General features: G+C 45.4%; 1 protein-coding gene across 2 annotated transcripts in view; it reads right to left on the bottom strand.

Annotated features, from left to right (window-relative positions):
- LOC132386240 (NACHT, LRR and PYD domains-containing protein 3-like) overlaps positions 1-22,059 on the bottom strand; it is a 62,755-nt gene extending 40,696 nt beyond the window's left edge. Inside the window, exons 1-3 of one of the 2 annotated variants that reach the window (XM_059958518.1) lie at positions 22,035-22,059; positions 17,184-17,357; positions 15,688-15,874 (exon numbers count right to left, since the gene is read on the bottom strand). The gene's annotated coding sequence lies outside the window, so the exon portion shown is untranslated. Of the gene's footprint in view, positions 1-15,236; positions 15,295-15,687; positions 15,875-17,183; positions 17,358-22,034 lie in introns of those variants that run through there. The other variant, XM_059958519.1, reaches the window with a different exon arrangement.
- Positions 22,060-22,780: the final 721 nt, after the last annotated feature.

Here is a 22,780-nt window from a genome sequence, read left to right as displayed (position 1 = left end):
TGTCCTGAACCACTATAGTTTTTTTTTTCCGGCAGGACTTTTAAGGCCATTATTAGTACCAAAACTCGGTTAATATTTCTTTGAGCATATCACCTGGCTATTCTCAGATAGTTAGTTAAACACCTTGGTAAACACAATGTCAATATGCCATACATCCAGAACAACAAGTTGGGAAAAATCATTAAAATAAGTAAAATAAGATGCTGGAGTTATTCAACAAGACAGAGAGTATGTTAATATTTCAGGTGGAAGACCCTGTATCAGAGCTGAGCCTGTGTGTAGGAGCCATGTATCTGTTCTCTATCAGCATTGCATCTTGCGTTGTGTATTTATGATGTTTTTATGGTAACTAGTTGCATCAGTAGGGGTGTAGTACACGCAAAGGGAGTCAGTTATATATTTGTGCTTTGTTCCATGCAGTACACAGCCATAATGCCCTTCCTTTGGACAACATCGGTGGCGTGGAGAGGAGAGATTTACAGCTTGGGCAACTGCCGGTCTTCCATAAGAAAAATACCTTGCCCAGGCTTGCGCCCTGGAAACTTCCCAAGGTGCAAATCCATGTCTATGGAGACTAACGGGGGCCGTCTACACTACCCAGCTGGGGACTGACGGATGTCATATATTTTGTTATTATCCACTCAAATACGCTGAACTTAAACTTGGGTTCAGATCAGTTTCATCGCTTCAAGATTGTATGTTTACTGATTTCTAATAAAGGATCGAATACTTATCACTGACATTTGTAACAATCATTATTGGATTTGAGGGCACGTCATGTAAGTAGAACAAACCTGTGGGGGGGGGGGGGTCGCCAGCAATGGCAAATTAGCTTGGTTACATTTCACCGCTACATTCTCAACAGATGTTTCTCAACCTGCCGATCATTTGATTATTCTGAGATGCTGAGTATGTTGCTTCAGTTTTCACCAGTGAAAAGGACCCTGGCAATTGTGGTGATGACTTACAGCAGACTGAAACACATGAGTGTATGGACTTTAAGAACGAGCATGCACTGGATCCTTTGAGATGTTTTAAGTTAGATAAGTCGCTGGGACTGAACAAGATAATCCCATGCTACTGTATGAATCGAGGGAGGAGATTGCTAATCCCCTGACGACGATCTTCACATCATCAATGAGGTGGGGAGGTGTGCCAGAGGATTGGAAGTTTGCAAATGTTGTTCGCTTGTTTAAGAAAGGGAGTAGATAACTGAGAAAATTATAGACCAGTAAGCATTTGGAGAGACATAATCTGATTAGGGGTAGTCAGCACGGCTTTGTCGAAGGCAGGTCACACCTTATGATCCTGATTGAATTTTTTGAAATGTACCAAAACACACTGATGAAGGTAGAGCAGTGGAAGTACTGTCTATGCATTTCAGTAAGAGTTTAGCTAAGGTTCCCCATGGAAAGCTCATTTAGAAAATAATGAGGGATGGGATCCAAGGAGACCTTGCTTTGTGGATCCAGAATTGGCATGCCGACAGAAGACAAAGGGCGGTTGTAGATATTTTGTATTCTGCGTGGATGATGATGACCGATAGTGTTCCGTTGGGTCTGTTCTGTGACCCCTTCTCTTTGTGATTTTTACAACTGACCCGGATGAGGAAGTTGAAGGATGGGTTAGTAAGTTTGCTGAAGACACAAAAGTTGGGAGTGTTGTGGATCGTCTGCAGGGTTGTCAGATGTTACAGGTCAACATCGATAGGATACAGAACTGGGCAGAGAAGTGGCAGAAGAATTTCAATACAGATAAGCGTGAAGTGGTTCTTTTCGGTCAAATTTCAAGATAATATAATATTAATGGTAATACTCCTGTCAATTTGGAGGATCAGTGAGATCTTGGGGTGCGTGTCGATTGAACACTCAAAGCTGCTGCACACGTTGACAGTGTTGATAAGAAAGCATATTGTGTTGACATTTATCAACCATGGAATTGAGTTATCAACCATGGAATTGAGGTAATGTTACAGAAATATAAGACCTTGATTAGACCCCACTTGGGAGTACCGTGTTCAGTTCTGGTCACCTCACCACAGGAAACGATAGAGGGAGCACAGAGGAAATTTACAAGGACTTGCTTTGGATCCAGAATAACAATTATTTTGTTCTCCTTTACATTTGTAAACAATCTTGAATCCTGAACCTTGGGGATAATAACACGACTAACCATATTATCTATGCCACTTGATTTCATCAACTCCTACAATGTCACCCTCATTCTCCTCTGGAATAAAGATCCAACTCGGCCAACCTCTTCCTATGACTCGGCCCTCTAGTCCAGGCAGCATCTTCAGCAATCTCGTCTGCACCCGATCCAACTTGATAGTATCTTTCCTGCAGCAGGGTCAACACAACTGTACAGAATACTCTGTGTCGCCACACCAACAATATAATGCCCATAATCCGGAATTCAATGCCCTAACTGATGAAGGCCAGCATGACTAAATCCTTCTTTTCCACCCTCTATACTTGCACGTCCAGTTTCAGTGACTGTACTCTTGTACTCCCAGGTTGCTCTGTTCCACAACACTTGTTGTGTTCCCATTCACTACACCAGTCTCACCTAGTTTGACTGTCCAAAATGCACCATCGCTCACTTGTCCAAGTTGAAAACCATTTGGCATTGCTCAGCCCATCTCCATAACTGACCAAGATGTCTTTGAAATTCATTGTCACCTGTTGCCTGATAAGCCGGTCTCCCGAATTTAGTCTCCCTGTCTGCACATGACTGTGTCGCCACCCACAGCTCTCATCTGCTAATTAAGTTTGTCGACGACACCGCATAGATTGGCCTCCTCTCAAGCAATAACGAGGTGGCCTACAGGGAAGAGGTCATCTCTCTGACACAGTGGTGGCAAAGTAACAACCTTCCTCTCAATGTCGCAAAAACAAAGGAGCTGGTTGTGAATTACAGGAGGAATGGAGACAGACTAACCCCTATTGACATCAATGGATCTGGGGTTGAGAGGGTGAACAGTTTTAAGTTCCTCGGCATCCACATCACCGAGGATCTCACGTGGTCTGTTCACATCAGCTGTGCGGTGAAAAAGGCACAAGAACACGTCTTTCACCTCAGACGGTTGAGGAAGTTCGGTATCGGCCCCCAAATCCTAAGAACTTTCTACAGGGGCATAACTGAGAGCATCCTGACTGGCTTCATCACTATCTGGTATGGGAACTTTACTTCACTCAATTGCAGGACTCTGCAGAGAGTGGTGCGGAGAGCCCGGCGTATCTGCAGTTGTGAACTTCCCATGATTCAGGACCTTTAAAAGGACAGGTGTGTAAAAAGGGCCCGACGGATCACTGCGGACCAGAGTCACCCCAACCACAATCTATTCCAGCTGCTACCATCCGGGAAACGGGACCGCAGCATAAAAGCCAGGACCAAAAGGCTCCTGAACAGCTTCTTCCACCAGGCCATCAGACTAGTTAACACACGCTCAATTGAGTGTACTCTGTATTATATGGACTGTTCAATATATTATAAATTACTTTCATTGCACATTTTGATCGAGACGTAACGTAAAGATTTCTACTCCACATGTATGTGAAGGATTTAGGAAATCAATTCATTTTAATTCAATTCAAACCTGCTCACCGTGCCATGTACGTTCATATATAAATCAATGTCATGAATTAATTACAGAGGTCTCGACACTGACACACACATCCCACCGGTCACATGCCTCCATTCGATAAAACCATTTTCAATCATCTCCCTCTGCTTCTTGTTCTCGAGCTCGGTGTGAATCCACCTCGCCAGCTCCCCGTGACTCCCACGTGACCGAACCTTCCCGATCAGCTGCCATGCGGAATCTTGTTACAGACTTTAACAAAGTTCAGATGAACAAAGTCACTGCCCAACTTCACCTAACTCCCTAGTTAACTCTTAAATAATCTCCAAATTACTTGACTGATGATGTCCTAGTGGGCAATTTAGACGGTGATCTTCCGTTAGCCAATGTCCAACATCCCGGGATTTCAGCTTCACTGCAGACAGAAAATTCCGATCCCAGCTGTTGAAATACCAACCTGGACTGAAGCCTGTATACTGCCAGTTCCATATCCTCAGAGTCACCAGCCCAATATCATCACCCATACAAAGACGCTTTGGTGCCGGTGATTTGCCGTGGAGTTCCTGCCATTTCCGATTCACAAACTGAGTTGGAATTGGAACCTAATGCTGCTGGGGCCGGTGCTCAGGCTGGTTCCCCGGTCTGTATAGAGGATGCGGATACACTTCAGCCTGATCCCAGCAGCTAAACCGAGCACATTTGATCACAATCTTCCTGCTGTGTGGGATCTTGCCCAGCACAGCTGGCTGCCACGTTTCCTGCAGTGTAGCAGGAACAAAATGTAAAATTATACAGTAGAAAATGCTGAGAACTCAGTACATCAGAATACATCTCTGAAAGGAAAAATGGTGGAAGACCCAGTTCCAGAACTGAGACTGTCCGAGATGCTGCCGATCTGCTGAGCGTTTCCAGTATTTTCTCCTCCTTACTTTAAATTTCCTGCAACTGTAGTATTTTCTCCCTCTTCATTTTAATGCACAGATAGTAACTGATTGCCATCCTAAACTGTAAATACCATCCCACCCCAACCACTCTGTTAGTTCTGAGTTCATTCTGACCCTGGTGTAACACATTTCGTACGGTCAATGATCACAGCATCCTTTTCTCCCACTATCAATCACTCTGTTACATTTGCTCCTGAGGTCACTGTCTCTGCGCTGAGAGGCGGTGACCACAGAGCGATAAAAAGTCCAACACTTGCTGCAGCTCTGAGGGGCCGTTACCCTGGAAACGGAGGAACTGGTTCACTGAAAATAAACAAAAAATGAAATAACAAACACAACTTCAGATGCTATGGGTTACATTATGGCAAAGGTTAACACTGTAGCCATTTTGTAAAGGTGAAACTAAAATAGAAATGACTGCTTTTTACCCTGCCACGTGCTGTGTTCAGTTAAACCACTGGTAGTCCTAACTGTCAAAAAAAAAACAATTCTGGAAAAGATGGAAAGCAAAACTTGATTGTGAAGACAAAGTTTAAAAGAGAGTTTGTAGAAATATATCATTGTAGCAATAGGAACAGTCTGGGCAGAGGTTAAAGAAGATGGTTGATATATATTATTGAGGTGATGGCATACAGACTGGACAGACGTTGAACAAGATGGTTGATATTTATCATTGAGGTGGTGGGATACAGGCTGGGCAGAGGATTAACAAGATGGTTGATATATATCACTGAGGTGATGGGATACAGGTTGGACAGAGGTTGAACAAGATGTTTGATATATATCATTGAGGTGGTGGGATACAGACTGGGCAGAGGTTGAACAAGATGGCTGATATATAACACTGACTTGGTGGGACAGAGGCTGGACAGAGGTTGAACCAGATCGGCAGGTGATGAGCAGATGGAGCCAGATGGGAGAATGGGATCAAGGGCGGTCTCTGATGTTCCTCCCGCAATACACAGATAATAGATAATAATAGTACACACTGGTAGATAACAGATTCCAATATAACAAAGCCAGAACAAACAATAAGAATTTTGGTATATGTCATTTTCTACTCGACACACTTTATCAATTCACCGCAGAAAGTATCCCATTCGATACTTCACATCTTCATATGGATACTGCTCTTCCTTTAATTGAATGAAATAGCGGAGAACAGTGATTGAGCTGAGTACGTAATAGAAACCAACCCTCCCTCCATGGACTCTGTCTATACTTCCCACTGCCTCAGTAAAACAGACAACATAATGAAAGATCCCCACAACCCTGAACATTCTCACTTCTCACCCTCCCATCGGGGCGAAGATAAAATAACACAGAGACATGCCACTGGGCTCAAGGACGGTGTCCATTCTGCTGTTAGAAGCGAACAGCGTGACGAGTGGACTCCTGACCTCACAGTCTAAATCGATGTGACCTTGCACCACATAACTACCAGCACTGCACTTTCTCTGTAACCAGAATGATTTGTTTTACCTCAATGTACTGCTGCAATGTATTGATTTCTGTGGATGATACCAAAGACATGATTTTTATTCCACCTCGGTACATGGAAAACATTCCACATTTCAATCGTGTGGAAATATTAGACAGCCTGGGTTGCTCCTTTGGAAATTTTGGAGGGAGTGGACACTTTTCCGAGAAACCCAGATAAATGAACAAGACTTAATTCTCTCATTAATAGGGCCAGATATCGGGAAACACTGTCAGCATTTCGGCAAGTTGTGGTAATGGAAAGAAGATGGAAATAAACTTCCCAGTCCCCCGAGAGGACGTGAGAGATCTGGATTTCTCTGTCCTGTCTGAACTGGGAAAGATGAAACTACTCAGACACGTGGAGGAGTGTCCCGAGGGTGCGATTACTCTGGTTAACCCTCGCGGTCTGCAAGAACACAATAGGCCGAACGGCCGCTTCCAGTGTGCTGCAAATATGTAAAACAATTATCGACCCCAGGCATCCATACAAGTGAAGTTTGGATCCAGTACCGGCCCGGGTGATGGAGGTAAAGTTCACCAGGTACATCTTAATGGATGGGTTCAGTCTCGGCATCACCACCTCATCCCGCTCCCGGGACGCAGAACACCAGGAGCTGAACGGCAGCTCATCTCAGGCGGTTCAGTGTAAAGGTCCCATAACCTGGACCGACCACGACAGGTTGTGTCCTGGAAGCGGGACGAGACCACCGGTTCGAGGATGTTAACGGGACTCCCTGCCCATCATCAGGTGCCCAACTTCCCCCGGGATCGACTTCCGTACTCACCGATGGGAAAATGTAGGTCACGTTTACCCGTAGTGACCGGTTATCAATACCCACCGATGAGAACTTGATCAATTGTTCCCGCAGAAAGCGATCGGTCCTCCGGCTCCCAGACGACGATCCGCTTCAACAGAGAACGGAACGAAAACCCCCGCCCATCCGGAGACTGTGAGAGTGGGGGCGGGGCTTCGGAAGCGAAACCCTCAGATGCTGCAGATCTGCGTTTGAAATGGGAGTGAGAACCTGGATCACGTGACGGGTGGAGGGTTTCCCGTCTGAACCGGTGACTCTGCTCCTCGCCCCTCACACACTGCCCGATCTACAGGCCGCATTTTACATATTATTTCATATTTAGCCCAGCTACATTTTTAATATCTCCCTCTGCATCTTCGCCGTCCCCATCGCTCCACCACCCGGTTCTCAGAGTTACTGGATCAATTCTCATCCCGGTCCGACACTGAATTCCCACCCGAAGAAGAATTGTGCAGGTTTCATTGAAATCACTTTTCCGTTTATAAACACTAATTTCTATTCACATTCCCCCGGAGCCTCACTGGACAGTAACACTGAAACATCAAGTGAGAAACAGGAGGAGGTGGCCATTCAGCCCATCAAACCATCAACAAGATGGCGGCTGCTCTCCCATCTCAGCAAAATGTTTATACCCTATCCTCATTTCCTCGATCCCTTCGGTCTCCACACAACTGCCGGCCTCTGTTTTATGTGAAGACGATCACTGAGACTTCAACGTCCTCCAGGAATCAATCTGGTGAATCTCTAAAACAAACTCTCTCTTACTTGTTAGATAATCTTCCACAGAATTTGATTCCATTTCTGCAGCCCCGTGTTGTCCCAATCACTCACCTCCCACGCCTATCACTATTTCCACCTTCCCACCTCCCCCCTCACCTGGATACACCTCTCACTCCCCAGCTCTTGCCCCATCCCCACCCCTCACCTCTTTTCTCTGACTATTTCCGTCCACTCTCAGTCCAGTGGGAGGGGCTCGGCCCGAAATGCTGACGGACCATTTCCCTCCACAGATGCTGCCCAACCCACTGAGTTCCTCCGGCAGTTTGTTCTGTTGTCTGTATAACCCATGTTAGTATGGTGAGCGGGATTTTACATCATATTCCAGGTACAATCTTAACAAAGCCCAAATAATTCTTACGGTCATTGCCACACTTAAACACGAGAAAGCTTGCAAACGCTGGAAATCCAGAGTAACACAGACAAAATTCTGGAGAAATTCACCACAGCAGACAGTGGCTATGGAAAAGAGTAAACTGTCCACAGTTTGGACCACGAGCCTTTTTCATTCCTGAGCAGGAGGGGGAAGTGATCTGAATACAAAGGTCGGGGGGGGGGGTGTGGGGATAAAGTGGGGAGCTGGAAGGTGATAGGTGAAGTCAAGTGATGGTCAGTTCAAGGGCTGGAGAGGAAAGAATCAGAGCGTTGTCAATAGGAGAAAGGGAATGAGGGGACCCAGGGAGAAATGAAAGTTCAGAATGGGGGGGGGGGAGGGGGGGGCTTTGTTTACTGGAAGGAGAATTCATTATTCATACAATCAGGTTGGAGGGGACCCAGATGGATTATAAGATGTTGATCCGCCACCCTGAGGGCGGTCTCATCTTGGCACAAGAAGAGGCCATTGACCGGGACGTCGGAATGGGGATCAGAATTAAAATGTTTGGCCGCTGCAAAGTCTCCCTTGTGCCAGATGATACAGGGATGCTCGGCAAAATGGTCTCCCAATTTATGGCTGTTCTCACCAATGTAAACGAGGCCGCATCGGGGGCACTCGATAAAATAGATGACACCAGCAGATTCGCAGGTGAAGTGTCGCTTCAGCTGGAAGGACTGTTTTGTGTCTGAATGGAGGGGAGGGAGGAGGTGTACGGGTAGTTGTAGCACTTAGGCCACTTGTAGGGATAAGTGGATGGAGGGAGATTAGTGAGGAGGGATGAATGAACAAGGGAATTATGGAGGGAGTGATCCCTGTTGAAAGAAGAGGTTGGGGTGGGCGAGGAAGTTGAAAATATGTTTAGCTGTAAGATCTCTTTGGAGATGGTGGAAGTTGCAGAGGCTGAAGGGGCGGTAGGTAAGGACAAGAGCAACTCTATCACTGTTACGGTGGTAGGAAGATGGGGTGAGCACGGAAGTACGGTAAATGTGACTGAGGCCTGCATCAATAGTGGGGGGAGGACTGCCGGATCCTGTGAACAGATGCCGGGGGAGCAATGAAACTGAGAAAATTTACAGGTGATAGGCTGGGAAGAGTTATCGTTGAGATTATCACGGGAATCAGTAAGTTTATAAAAGATGTTGGTTAACAACCTGTCTCTGGAGATGGAGAGATCAGGAAAGCGCACGGATGCGTCAGAGATGGACCAGCTTACTCTAAATAGCTCTTGGCAGGCAAGTGTAGAGACGGCAGGAGGCCTGGCAGTCACGGATGTTGTTAGTATTTAAGGAGCTGAGTCACAGGGGTAGATTGAACAAGTTAGAAATCTGTGAAGCACAAGAGATTGTGATGAAACTTGTTTTATGCCACAGACCCCTACCATTAACCGTGGTGCCCGTGGCTCCCAGACTGCGAACCCCTGCCAGAGGTTTACAAAGGATACCCCTGCTTGAGGTATACAAACTATGATGGTATAGATAGCGTGAACTCATGTAGTTTTTTGCCCCTCAGGTTTGGTGAGGTCATGGATTTAGGGCAAAAAGTGGAATATTAAGGGGGAATCTGAGGAGGAACTATTTCGATCAGAATTCACGAATGCAAATTCAGGTTAAATTGCAAAATTTAAGAGAATTTTCTATGGGTACATGGATAAGGGAGGTATTGAGGGCTGTGGTCTGGGTGCACGTATATGGGCCTAGGCGGAGAATGACACTGACTAGATTGTCTGAAAGCCCTGTTTCTGTAAGGGAATGATTACGTTGTGTGTCCTATACAATTCCATTTCCCAGGAGACGTAAATCATTCCAATGTAATGTTCTAAAAATAAATGAAAATGCGAGAAACAGTCAATAGATAAGGAATATCTGTGAAGTGAAACAAAGTTAATGTTTCAGCTCCAACTCGCTGTGTCGGAATGGCTTCAAACATTTTCTGATTTGATTTCAGGTCTCCTACAACTTGAGTCACAGACAGCTGAAAATGAGTGGGAATTTCCAAACATGGTGAGAAAGCTGAACCAGAGGCAGAGAACCAACGATGCAAACACTGCGCAGATCGTTCCAGATACTCACACGCACTGTGTTTTGAGATGGCCTCTCAGGTGTCTCTGGTCTCTCCGCTCCATTGTATCTGTGGCCTTTGGCTTCGGACTCCCCAACCCTGGGGAAGAATCCTTGGTATATTTGACTGGGCATCAACGGCATTACAGACTACGTTGGGAAAAATGGCGCTGACTGCATGAGTCACGTTCCCCTCCCGTGCGCTCTAAACAATGCTTCGAGGCTCGAAACTCGAGCAAGTCACGAAAGCTGCACTCTCCGAGGAGAACAGCCACACAATGTAACAACAGCAGATGAGAGGACTGTGCAGAGATTCAACCCCTGTGAGGCAGCCGGGCCAGAAAACATCCCAGTCCATGTACTCCGTCAGTGTGGACACCAGCTCACTGATGACTTCACGGCCATCGTCAACACTTCACTCATGTGTCTTCAAATCTATACCTTCAGAAGCAAATGACTACTGGTTAGCCTCTTCTTCAACGTCAACGAGACAAAGGAGATGGTTATCCATTTCAGGAGAACTTGCACCACTCACACACGTCTTTACATCAGCAGCTGTGGAAACCGGAAGCAGTTTCAAACTCCTGGGCGTGCACATCTCACACAACCCCTCATGGTCCCAGAACACATTCCACAATGCTCGCTCCCCAACATCTCTACTTTCTAAAAAGGCTGCAAAGAATGGACTATGTGCAGTGCATGCGGGAAAGAGGCCGGCAACAGTCCCACCCGGTCTTGCGCATGGACTCTTTGACCCACTCCCAACAGGAAAGGCTACGTGGCATCACCTCCAGGTCCAGTAGACTCAAAAATAGTTATTTTCTCAAACAGTGAAGGAAATCAACACCTCCACCCACTAACTCACCGCTCCACACCCCCATCACCACTATTTTAAAATTTCCTGTCAGTCACCATATGTCCAGACACTCCTCTTCCTATTATCATTTCATGGACATACGATCAATATTTAAAGCTATCATATGTAGTGTGTGTTTTTATAATTGTGCTCTTTATCTTCCTGTGTTTGTTCTATTGTTCCTGCGTCAGATCCAGAGTATGTTATTCTCCTTTTCACTTGTGTACTGGAATGACATTAAATAACTTGGATCTTGAATCCGAGAGAATATACCACGACCAACCAAATTATCTATGTCCCTTCCTGATTTTATAAACTTCTACAATACCACCTCATTCTCCTGTGCTCAGCGGAATAAAGATCCAGCTTGGCCAAACCTCTGGCTATGAATAGGCCTGTAATAGCCTCACCAGTAATTTATGTAACCACAATATAATGCCCATAACCCAAAGCTCAATGCCACAACTGATGAAGGCCAGCATGGTTAAAGCCTTCTTTGCTGAACTTTCAGGAAAACGTACAATTGTACTCCCCGGTTTCTCTGTTCCACACACTCGGTGTCCCACCATTCACTATTTCAGTCCCACCATGGACTGACTGTCCATCATGCACCATCAGTCACTCGTCCAATTTGAAAAACAGTTGCCATTCCACATCCCAACTCTATAACTGATCAAGATCTCTTTAAATTCATTGTATCCTGTTGTAATATCAAGCATACTTCCGAATTTCATATCAAACTTGCTGACGATGCCATGCACATTCACATTCAAGTAAATGTCCTGATTAATGAATTATAGAGGCCTCAGTGCTATCACTTGCATGCCACTCGTCACAAACCTCCATTCAATAAATCAATCTTCAGTCTTCACTCTCTGCTTCCTGTCATCGAGTCGGCTTGACAGATAAAACGTGTTGTAGTCGGTGATATCCGTACAACCAATGTCCAATCTCGCGGATCCTCGGCTTCACTGCAGACTGAGAAGTTCCCAATAAACACCTGTATAATTACCAAGTGGACTGAAGCCCCAAACAGCCCATTCCATTTTCTCAGAGACTTCGTCCCAATATAATAACACACAACTCTGCGATGTTTGGTGCCAGCGATTTGCCGTGGTGTTCCTGGACATTTCCAATTCACAAACTATCGTGAATTGGAACCTAATGACCCTCTGCCGGTGCCGGTGCTCAGGCTGGTTCCCCGGTCGGTACAGAGGATGAGGATGTCCTTCAGCCTGTCCACAGCAGCTAAACCGAGCACATTTGATCCCTGTGTCATCGCTGTGTGGGATCTAACCCTGCACTGTTAGCTGCCATTTTTTCCACAGTGTGGCAGGAACAAAATGTTCATAATGTAAAATTATGCAATAGAAAATGCTGGGATCTCAGCTACATCTGTGAAAGTAGAAATAGTGGAAGACCCGGTTTCATAAATGGGGCTGCTCAAGGTGCTGTCGACCTGCTGGGCGTATCCTGCATTTTCTTCTTCTTGCTTTAAGTTCCCTGCAACAGTAGTATTTCCTCTCTATTGAACACACAGATACAATCTGATTGTAGAAATGTTTGTGTCACCCCAAACTGTTCGGCCGTGTGATGAAAATGCCATCGCCACAACCATTAATATGTTAGTTCTCAGTCCACTCTGACCCTGGTGTAATACATTCCACACAGTCAATGCCCACAGCCTCCTTTCCTCCCACTGTCACTCTGTTGCATTTGCTCCAGAGGCCACTGACAGGATGCTGAGAGGCAGTGACCAAAGAGCGATAAAATTGTGCAACTCCTGTTGCAGTTCTGGCCAGTTGTTACCGTGGAAACGGAGGAAGTAACTCGCCAAAAGATAATTGAGAGAGGAAATAACAAAATCCACATCATCCGCTATGAGTTACATTGTGACAAAGATTAACAAAGCAGCCATTTTGTAACAGAAACACTGAAATTTTAATGGCTCTATTTACCCCGCGTGTTGATTCAGTTAAACCTCTGGTAGTTTTAGCCAACAAAAAGCAATTCCTGGAAAACTCAATGAGGTACAAGGCGGAAGAAAATACTTCACAATGAAGACAACTGTTGGAAGAAACGTTGTTGATATAAGTATAGCACTGAGCTGATGAGATACCTGCTGGACTGAAGACAGCAGAGAACTGTGACACAGCTGAGCAGATCAGAGAAACAAGTCTCCCCTTCATGAACCCTCTCTGTCCTACCCGCAGCCTCAGTAAAGCAGGCAACATAATCAAAGATCCGCACAGACCTGGACATTCTCACTTCTCACCTCCCATCGGGTCGAAGATAAAATAGAACAGAAACATAGGACCGTGTCCATTCTGCTGTTATAAGCGAACTGAATGTTCCCAGTGTGACGAGATGGATTCCTGACCCCACAATGTACCTCGATGTGAGTTTGCACCACATATATACCTGCACCGCACTTACTCTCTAACCACAATAATTTGTTACGCTGTTATTGATTTACCCGATTTCACCTCAATATACTGTATTGACCTGCCTGGATTTTACCGATTACAAGACTTCCACTGAACCTCGGTACATGACAAAAATAATAAACTGTTTCCGCATTTTAATTGTGCGGAATTATAAGACAGCTGGAGTCTTCCTTTGGAAATTCAGGAGGGAAACTTCATTTTCTGATAAATGCATTTAAATGAATCTGCGGCAGCACCAGAATGCAATACATAACAATATCGGACACAATGAAATGCAATAAGTATATAATTAAATAAGTAGTGCAAAAATACAACAGAAAACTAATAAACCGATAGCCCGTTTTAATCGTGTGGAAATGGTATTCGGCCTAGATTGCTATTTCTGAACTTCTAGAGGGAGGCTTAACAGAAGTTTAAAAATTTTTGAGAAGTCCAGATGATTGGAAAAAGCTTAATTCTCTCAGAAATACGATCAAACATCGGGAAACATTGGCTACGCTTAGCAGGTCATAATAGTGGAGTGGAGTCAAGAAAAAAAAAAGCCTTCAATGAGTGAACGTGACAGATCGGGATCTCACTGCCTTGTCTGAACGGACGGAAAATGAATCTACACATACACGGGGGGGAGGGGGGGTGATCCGCAGATGCTGCAGATCTGTGGTAAAATGGGAGCGGGAAACGGGATCAGGTGACTTGTGGGGGTTCTCCTTACTGAACCGGTGACTCCGCTGATCGCCCATCACATACCGCCCGACCCACATGCTGCATTTTCCACAGTATTTCATATTGACAGCAGATACATTTCAACGCTTTGCTCTGTACACTTCCCCTTTCCGCTTTCCCTGGTCATAGAGTCAAGAGCTCATCCCCATGCCGGGCTCACATAGAATTTATACACAGAACGGAACTATGCAGGTTTGATCTAAATCAGTCTATGTTTATAAACACTAATTTCTATTCACAATCCTCTGGCCTTAATGTACAGGAACACTGAAACATCAAGTCAGAAACACCAGCAGGGGCCATTCAGCCCGTCTAACCATCAACAAATGGAGGCTTTTCTTCCATCTCAGCCACATGTTTCTGCCCGATCTTCATTTCCTCGATCCCTTCGGCTCCACACATCTGCCGGCCACTGTTTTATGTAAAGAAGGTCATTGAGTCTTCACCGCCCTCTGTGCTGGGGACTTGCAAACATTTACCACCCTCCAAGTGGAGACATTTCCTCATCTCAGTCTCGAACAGTCGTCACCTGTCTCAGAGACTCGGATCCTCAGTTCACTCTTTAAAGATGTTTGGTATTTCAGTGTGTTCACTTGTCAGTCCTCAATTCCCCAAATGGAAGAGTTTTCGAATTTGATCGCTCTTCATTTAAGAATTCCAACAGCCTCGGAATTAGTCTGCTGAATTTTTATCGCACTCTCTGTAGCAAATACTCCCTAACCTCTTTGTCAATACTCTATGAAAATAATTTCCTCAAAATGCAGCAGGCAGGCATCAGGTCAGATAGCATTCATAGAAATGTGCAAACAGTGGACATTCCGGGCCAAGACCCTCGTTTTGGACTGAAGATAAGTAAGAGGGGTTCCACAAAGAAGTAGTGGGCAGGTGAAAAGCAGTAAAAGGTCAGACTGGCGAATAGGGTAAGTGTGGAAATTGGAAATGTTGATCACCAAATTGAGAAATCGATATTCATACCACGAGGTGAGGGAACCCAGCCGGAAGTTAACGAGCTGACCGTCCACCGCGAGGGTGGCCTCATCTTGGCACCATCATTTGCAGCTCTGTACTGACCCCACCACTCAGTTCCCAACCACTGTCGCCACTTCTACCCCACGGCCTCCCCCACACCATGATCAACCTCTCCCTCCCCAGCCCATCCTTATACCCACCCCTCACCTCTTTTCTCTGACTATTTCCCGTCCACTCTCAGTCCAGAGGGAGGGTCTCGGCCCGAAATGTTGACTGTTCATTTCCCTCCACAGATGCTGCACGACCTTCTGAGTTCCTCCCGCAGTTTGTTCTTTGGTCTGTATAACCCGTGTTTTTATGAGGAACAGGATATTACACCATATTCCAGGTAAAATCTCATCAAATCCCAAATAATTTTCACTTTGCCGATACCCACCACTCCAGGGATCAGTCCGGAGAATCTTCATCGCACTCTCTATAACAAATACTCTCTAACCACTTTGTTAATCCTCTATGGAATTAAATTCCATCTTCTGCAGCCTCGTGTTGCCCCAACCACTCACACCCCCACCCTTGTCACTATTTCCACTTTCCCACCTCCCCCCTCACCTGGATCCACCTCTAACTCCCCGGCTCTTGCCCCATCCCCACCCCTCACCTCTTTTCTCTGACTATTTCCCGTCCACTCTCAGTCCAGAGGGAGGATCTCGGCCGGAATGTTGACGGTCTATTTCCCTCCACAGATGCTGCCCGACCCACTGAGTTCCTGCGGCAGTTTGTTCTTTGGTCTGGATAACCAGTGTTAGTATGGGGAGCGGGATTTTACACCTTAATACAGGTACAATCTAAACAAAGCACAAAGAAGTGAAGTCATGTCACTCCCTTACACAATAACATTTACAATAAGCACAATGTACCTTCGACCTAACCCCTACCCACTGCCGGGAATGTGGAATAATCCTTGTTCCAAGCCTGCACCAGTATCGCTTTCCTACTCCTCTGACACAACACTTCAGAATGCATTGCTGCTTCTTCCTGCTCCTGCTGTCAAGTTTACTTAGTCCATTTACTGACTCGTCGAACCCTTTTCTCGAACTATCTTTCTTCATCTCAGGAGGTCGTATATCCACTGACATCTTGTATAAACTCATTGATTCTCTCAGCTACCTGCACTATACCTATTCCATCCCTTCTCTCAGTTCCTCTGTCCCCGCCGCATCTGCTCTCAGGATGAGGCTTTTCATTCCAGAACTAATGAGATGTCCTCCTTCTTCCTTTCTTCCCCAGCAATCCTGCCCTAATCCGCATTTATTCCGCCCATTTTGCGTCTGCCCTCAGCCCATCCACCCGCGGCCCCACAAGGGAGATGTTTCCTCTGGTCCTCATCCACCACACCACCAGGTTCTGCGTCCAGCGCCCAATTCTCCGTAGCTTTCGCCATCTCAAACGGGATAGTAGCAACAAACATATCTTTCCCTTACCCCCCAACCCCACACTTCCGCACCCTACGCGACTCCCTCGTCCATTCTTCCTTTCCCGCTGATCGCCCTCCTTGAGGTTTTCCTTGCGAGCGTCACATGTGCCAGACCTGCCCCCAGGAAGCACAAGTTCCTCTTTATATTAGATACTGTCTAATCTTGTTGTTAACATTGGGTTTGTTACAGGGCCTCAGAGTCTGCAAACAGGTGGTTGTTAGGAAGCAGAAGCTAACGGTGAGAAGCTGTTTCTTGGACTTGAGTTCCGCGCTTAGTGATGTTCCCGGGGTGACACCTATTCTTATCTGTCGTGTAGATCGATAATTTGGTTCAGAAGGTACAGGATATGGTTAGTGAGTCGGCACAAATTAAGTTCAAGCAATTACATTTCTGAAAGACAGTAAGTATAAACAAACACCTCTTATTCCCGCTTCCCACTCAGAACTGACCAAAATCTACTTCAAAACATGCAAAAGCTTGAAATGAGCAAACACTGAGGGAATGTGAGTGGCTTTAAAGAGCTGGGCTGCTGACAACACATTACCAGACTTGGAGTGATTGCAGCTCGGTCTGACATAGGCATACCTGGCACATTCAGTCCCATTCCAATTGTTTCCTACCTTCCTTTGTATTGATATGCAATGTCGAAAGGACCAGTGTTTGACTAAATGAGACTCACCAGACTTTCTGCTGACCGAATCAATGGAAACTCTGAGTCAGGAGGGTTCTGTCCAGTCGGTGCTCTCAGTCTTCGGGCTGGTTCACTTGTTGCTGTTCCCTCGTCTTCAGTCGTGGTTTCCTTTCAGTTGCGGTTTTTCTTCCAATAAATCGCTCATCGCAGGTCTAACTTTAACTAGACAGATAATAAAACACATTAGCAATACAAATGAGAAAAAAAAATATTTCTGTTTATCGAAGTTTAAATGTTGAAGACAAATATAACGATCTCAAAGAACAAATCTGAAATTGCCCCTCGCACTTCCCAATGCCTGATATGGGATACGAAGGAGTTATCGTTCAGTTATGGCCCGACACAAGATGTAGGAGGAGAATTCGATGATTCTGTCCATCGAGTCTGCTCCACCATTCAAACATGATTTTTATTCTAACGCCATATTCCTGCCATCACCCTGCAACCCTGAAGCTACTGAGCAAACACGAACATATTTAAATCTGCCATAAATATGCGCAAAGGGCAGCCTCCACCACCGTCTGCGTCAACTGTTTCCACACAGCAGCCATCCTTTGGCTGAAGAGATTTTTCTCAGGCAAGGCTGCAAGCCCGGGTGTTGTCAGCCCCGGGGTGCTCAAAGCCTGTGCCCCCCCCCCCCCAGCTATATGGAGTACTTCACCATGTCTTCAACCTGAGCCTGAGTCTCCAGAGGGTTCCTGTGCTGTGGAAGACGTCCTGCCTCGTCCCTGTACCGACGACACCGCGCCCCAGTGGCTCCAATGACTACAGACCGGAGGAAATGACCTCACACATCATGAAGACGCTGGAGAGACTTGTTCTAAAGCAGCTCCGGCCTTTGGTTAGGCCACACTTAGACCCCCTCCAGTTCGCCTACCAGCCCCGACTAGGATTTGAGGATGACATTGTCTACCTGCTGAACCGTGTCTATGCCCACCTGGACAGCCGGCAAACACTGTGAGGGTCATGTTTTTTGACTTCTCCAGTACATTCAACACCATCCGCCCTGCTCTGCTGGGTGAGAAGCTGACAGTGATCCAGGTGGTTGCTTCCCTGGTGTCATGGATTATTGATTACCTGACTGGCAGACCACAGTACATGCGCTTGCAACACTGTGTGTCAGACAGAGTGGTAAGCAGCTTTGGGGCTATACAGGTCCTTTCTTCCTTATTTTCACTATCTACACCTCGGACATCAAATACTGCACAGAGCCTTGCCATCTTCAAAGGTTTTCTGATCACTCTGCCATAGTTGGATTTGTCAGCAAGGGAGATGAGGCTGAGTACAGGGCTACGGTGGGAAACTTTGTCACCTGGTGTAAGCAGAATCATCTGCAGCTTAATGTGAAAAAATTTAAGGAGCTGGTGGTGGACCTGAGAATGGCCAAAACACCGGTGAGCCCTGTTTCCATCCAAAGGGTCAGTGTGGACATGGTGGAGGATTACAAGTACCTGAGGATTCGAATTGACAATAAACTGGACTGGTCAAAGAACACTGAGGCTGTCTACAAGAAGGGTTAGAGCCATCTCTATTTCCTGAGGAGACTGAGGTCTTTTAACATCTGCCAGACGATGCTGTGAATGTTCTACGAGTCTGTGGTGACCAGTGCTATCATGTTTGCTGTTGTGTGCTGGGGCAGCAGGTTGAGGGTAGCAGACACCAACTGAATCAACAAACTCATTCGTAAGGCCAGTGATGTTGTGGGGTTGGAACTGGACTCTCTGACGGTGGTGTCTGAAAAGAGCATGCTGTCCAAGTTGCATGCCATCTTGGACAATGACTCCCATCCACTCCATAATGTACTGGTTAGGCACAGAAGTACATTCAGCCAAAGACTCATTCCACCGAGATGCAACACTGAGCGTCATAGGAAGTCATTCCTGCCTGTGGCCATCAAACTTCTCAAATCTTCCCTCAGAGTGTCAGACACCCTCAGCCAATAGGCTGGTCATGGACTTATTTCCACTTGGCATAATTTACTTATTATTATTTAATTATTTCTGATTTTATTTTGCTATATTTCAACTCTATTCTTGTTTGGTGTGGCTGTAACAAAACCCAGTTTCCCTCGGGATCAATAAAGTATGTCTGTCTGTCTGTCATCACAATTTTAAAAGTAGGCGTCTTTATTCTAAGATGGTGCTCTCAGAGCACAAACTCTGTCTAATGGAAACATCCTCTCCATGTCCAATGTATTCAGGCTTTTCAGAATTCAGTAGGTTTATTAACCATACATTCCCCCACCACCCCCACCGTCCCTCTGAACTCCATCCAGCACAGGTCCAGAACCATGAAATGCTCCTCAAACATAACACCGATCATTCCTGAGATTATTCATGTGAACCTTGTTAGCAACAACTGCACTGAACAGATTCCCAGGAACAACAGGCAAATTGATACCAGAACAATTTACTGCGAAAAGTTGTGCTTGCTTTAATGTTCTACTATCACACAACGAGCTTTTTCGATTTCCAGGTTAAATCAGGTCCATTTCAGGAAATATAAACCGGTCCAGGGTGAATGTAATAAAAGGAAACTGGAATTACCAGGAACACTCAGCAGATAAGGAACAGCTGTGGGGAGAAGAACAAATTTGACGATTCAGGTTTACACATTTCGTCACAATTACTTCAAACATTTTCAGTTTTTACTGCAGATCTCCAGTATCTTGAGTTTCTGCTAGATTTCCACTGCCTGGCAGGCGTGTGACAGTGAAGGGGGATTTACAAACACGGTCTTAACAGTGAACACACAGACCAGAAATACTCGCTCAACACCTCATAAACCTGGGCAGGTTGATCCCCGGGTCCATTTTACTTGAAGCTAAAACTATGATATCCCATGACCTAACCTCACAGGGTCACAAGGCTGAACCGATCACTTACCGACGCCAGAAACCTCGCACATCGTCCACACATCTCACAGCAAGTGGTGTATTCAGGGATATATCCACAACCAATGTCCAGATGCCCGAGACTTCTGATTCATTTGGAAGGAGGAGCATCGTGTCCCATCTGTATAAGTACTAAGAATTACAGCCCAAACCTCAACACTAGGACTCCTTGTTACCGGTATAATGTTGCAGTGCTTCCGCCAATCAGAGTTCAGAAACTAACACTCCATCAACCTATGGCCGAACGGGAACCTGATGGTCATCTGAATGGACCAATGATCGGGCGCGATAACCTGGGCGAGAGTCACAAGACACTGGGGATATGATTCGCATTGTGCCCTGCAGCTAAACTGAACTCAATTTATCATTTTCTTATTGTTAAATGAGGGCTTACCCAGCACAATTGGTCATCACATTTCCTGTAGGCTAACAGGGATAAAATGTTTTTAATATAAAATTGAAATAATAGCGATGGAAACTCTTTTCACCAGATTAGATTTGTGGAAAGAGAAACTGCGGAAGAGCCAGTATCAGGACTGGGACTGTCCAAGTTGCTGCCTGATCTGCTGAATGTGTCCAATGTTCTCTCTTTTTACTTTAAATTATGCACAGCTATTGACTGATTACAAGACATTTGTGACGGCCTGAACAAAGTTGTACAAATGTAATGCCCATATTCATTAGTTTTGTCTTCATTCCAATACAGGGATAATACAGTCAATACAGTCAATGCTTACAACATCCTCCCCACCCCACTATGTTACATCTGCTCCCGAGGCCGCTGTCTCTCACTGAGGGACCGTGACCAGAGAGCGATAACAATGTGCACCACTCCCTGCAGGTCACATGGGCTGTTACCCTGGCAACAGAGAAAGTGGCTCTCCAATAATGACAAAAAATTAAAGTACCCGACTCAAATTTAAATGCTGTCAAGATTAACATTTCGCCATTTTGCAACGTTGCAACTAAGATTGTAATTATTGATTACAGACTGGCCAGAAATTGACAAGAATTTTGAGATATATCATTGAGGTGCTGAAATACAGAATGGACAGGGGTTGAACAAGGTGGTTGATACATATTATTGAGCTGGTGGGATACAGACTGCACAGAGTTTAAACAAGTTGCGCGGGGAATGAGCAGATGGAACCAGATGGGACAAGGGATCATCATTAGTTTTCCCTGCATTCCAACACAGGAATTATTCAGTACACACAGTCAATGCTCACAAATCCTCCCCACCCCTTTATCAGTCCGTTACATGTGGTCATGGTCCACTAACTTTCACTGAGCAACGGTGAACAGAGAGCGATATAAATGTTTACCACTCCCTACTGGTCACATGCGCTGTTATTCTGACATGCAGAAAGAGGCCCTCCAAAAATGACCGAAAAAGTAAGAAACGGGTTCAATTTTAAACGCTCTGAGTCTCGTTATGACAAGATTAACATGATTCAATTTTACATGTACTTGTTCAAAATAAGTCTGTGAACCTTGGTTTTCAATAATTGGTGCGACCACACCCCACCCCCACACCCTGTACAGCAATAACCTCAACCAAGTGCTTCTGGTAAATGTTGATCTTAAAGCACATCGACTTGGAGGAATTTTAGGCCATTCCGCGTTACGAAACTGCTTCAACTCTGGGATGTTGGTGGGATTCCTTGCCTGAACTGTTGCTTCAGCTATACAACAACATCCCTATGGGATTAACAATAGGATTTTGACGCGGACATTCCAAAAACGAATTTTTCTTTTGAAATCACTCTCCTATCGATTTACTCTTGTCTTTCGGATCATTGTACTGTTGCATTATCCAACTTGAATTAAAACAGTTGTCAGACTGCTACCCTGACAGCCTCTTGTAAAGTGTCTTAATATAACATTAATACAAGGGCTATTTTATAACGTTGAAACTAAAATTGTAATGTTTGTCTTTACCTTACCTTATCCTGCATTAAACAAATCCACTGCTATTTCTAGGTAACAAACACCGTTCGTGCGGCAAAATACTTGAGAATGAGAACACGGTAGTAGTTTCCAAAGATTACAGCCTGAACAGCAACTCTCCCAGGACCCCTTGCTCCGGTAATATGATGCAGTGTTTCGGCCAATCAGAGTTCAAAAACTAACACGCCATCAACCCACGGAAGAACAGGAGCCTCATGATAATCTGGCTGGACCAATGATCGGGCTGTAAAACCAGGGCGTGAGTCAACAGACACCGGGGATACGTTTTACATTGTCTCCAGCAGCTAAACTAAACTCAATTTATCATTATCTTATTGTTAAATGAGGTCTTGCCCAGCACTATTGGCTATCACATTTCCTGTAGGCCAACAGGAATAAAACGCTTTTAATATAAAATTGAAATAATAGTGCTGGACTCTTGTTTCATCAGATTAGATTTGTGGAAAGAGACCCTGTATCAGAATAAGACTGTCCAAGTTGCTCTCCGATCTGATGAACACAACATCCTTCCTGCCCCACTATCAGTCAGTTACATCTGCTCCCAAGGCCACTAACTCTCAGTGAGGGGCAGGGACCAGAGAGAGAAAAATGTGCACCACTCCCTGCAGATCCTGTGGCTGTTCCTGGCAACAGGGGAATTGCCTCTCCAAACGTCACCAAAACAGACTCAACTGTAAATACTGGGAGTTCCGTCTGGCAAAGATCAACTCAGCAGCCATTT

Source organism: Hypanus sabinus, unplaced genomic scaffold (genome assembly GCF_030144855.1).
Source record: "Hypanus sabinus isolate sHypSab1 unplaced genomic scaffold, sHypSab1.hap1 scaffold_1070, whole genome shotgun sequence".
Taxonomy (NCBI): Eukaryota; Metazoa; Chordata; class Chondrichthyes; order Myliobatiformes; family Dasyatidae; genus Hypanus; species Hypanus sabinus.
The sequence above is the reverse complement of the archived record's forward strand: the minus strand, read 5'-3'. Positions and strand labels throughout refer to the sequence as shown.